Source organism: Xenopus laevis, chromosome 8L (assembly GCF_017654675.1).
Source record: "Xenopus laevis strain J_2021 chromosome 8L, Xenopus_laevis_v10.1, whole genome shotgun sequence".
NCBI classification, from domain to species: Eukaryota; Metazoa; Chordata; class Amphibia; order Anura; family Pipidae; genus Xenopus; species Xenopus laevis.
Genome location: NC_054385.1, coordinates 14,959,595 through 14,961,122, shown reverse-complemented (window position 1 = coordinate 14,961,122; position 1,528 = coordinate 14,959,595).

Here is a 1,528-nt window from a genome sequence, read left to right as displayed (position 1 = left end):
CTACTGCAGTTGGGTTGAGTCCTTATAGGAATCACCGTAGCTTTAAAAAACGTTATGCGTCTCAGAAAGTTCCTTGCACATGCCAATGGCTAATATAAGATATATATATATATATATATATATATATATATATATATATATATATATATATATATATATATATATATACAGGGGCGTAACTATAGAGGAAGCAGACCCTGCGGCTGCAGGGGGGCCCAGGAGGTATAGGGGCCCCATGAGGCTCTAATTCATATACAATTTCAATAAATATTGGAGAAACAAGTCAACCTCTAAACATTTTGGGGGCCTGAAAAATAATTTGCTGTGGGGCCCAGTAATATCTAGTTACGCCACTGTATATATGTGTGTGTGTGTATAGATATATATATATATATATATATATATATATATATATATATATATATCTATACACACACACACATACATACATACAGGCCCGGACTGGCAATCTGTGGGTTCTGCCAAATGCCAGAGAGGCTGCTATAAGGTCCCATAGAAAGTCAGTATTTAATGGAATGGTGGGGGGCAGATTGGGTCACTATGTGGGCTGATTGGGCCTCTGTGTACCTGAAATGCTAGGGCCTATTTTATTTTATATATATATATATATATATATATATATATATATATATATATATTATATATATATATATACATATACACACACACACACACACACACACACACACACACACACACACAGTATATATACACAGTTATACACAGTCAAAAGGCCTCACGTACAACTAGGGTGCTAGATCTTGAACCCTAAGGGGCATTAAATGGCACCCTACAACTACTTCACAGAGCACTTGCACCCAAGGGACTTACATACAGGCTGTGCTTTGCTCCATTGCGTGCATGGCATCCCTGTTCTTTAATTAACTGGGGCACCAATTTATTGCCCCTCATGAATAAATTCCTATCAAACACAGGCATTACTGTATTCACAAGAAAGGCACTGGTCTTGGCGCTATATTCTGAAACACAAAAACTTTCATAAACAAGGCCCAATACCTTTATAATCTTCCTAAGGACCACTATAACATTTGATTCTTTTTCTTTAAAGGGAATAAAGCTAAAAATGTATAGGCAGGGGCTTTCATAAAACATATTTAGAAGTACTGCCTTTTACATGGAGTGCCAGTAATTCTATAATTTGGGCTCATGCTTCTGTCGCTGACTCCGTTTTTCTGAACGGAGCTGCAGTTCCTAGGCAAGAAAGAGAGGCGGCGCTCCAAGTACACATCCACTTGGTTGCATAAAAGCGCTGCCTTATATATTTGTGCACATATTTTCTTTTATAAAGGAATATTTTTTTTAAAAAAAGTATCAATTTGAATACTAGTTCTTATGTTTTAAAATTAGAGTCCAAACTAGTGTTTTGTGTAAGGTTTCTGCACAACAGGGCTAAAGTACAGAGGTGACTACTCAAGCATTCTTCCTCTTCTGGTGCCATTGGCCAGAGAGGCGTCTGACAAACTCCATGTACAATATATGCAGTAAG